The 234-nt window shown below is 40.6% G+C and overlaps 1 protein-coding gene across 1 annotated transcript in view; it reads left to right on the forward strand.

Annotated features, from left to right (window-relative positions):
- gfm1 (G elongation factor, mitochondrial 1) overlaps positions 1–234 on the forward strand; it is a 16,931-nt gene that overhangs the window by 1,152 nt on the left and 15,545 nt on the right. The gene's annotated exons all lie outside the window — the stretch shown is intronic.

Below are 234 nucleotides of genomic sequence, written 5' to 3' on the forward strand. Positions count from 1 at the left end.
GTGCAGTTATTCCTTCCAAGTGAACACAGGGAATTTTACTGCAGTAGATGTGACAGAAAGGCCTAACAGTTGTGTTAATTCAGCCAGTGCACATACCTCTGTTTATTTCCTCTTTTCTGGTGAAGTCCACACTAGTCAAAACAAGCATTTCTGTCACATCTACTGCAGTAACATTTGCTGTGTTCACAGTCTGGTAAGTTCAGAAAATGACATCACTTTACTGTAATGCAGCCT

Source organism: Etheostoma spectabile, chromosome 3 (assembly GCF_008692095.1).
Source record: "Etheostoma spectabile isolate EspeVRDwgs_2016 chromosome 3, UIUC_Espe_1.0, whole genome shotgun sequence".
Classification (NCBI taxonomy): domain Eukaryota; kingdom Metazoa; phylum Chordata; class Actinopteri; order Perciformes; family Percidae; genus Etheostoma; species Etheostoma spectabile.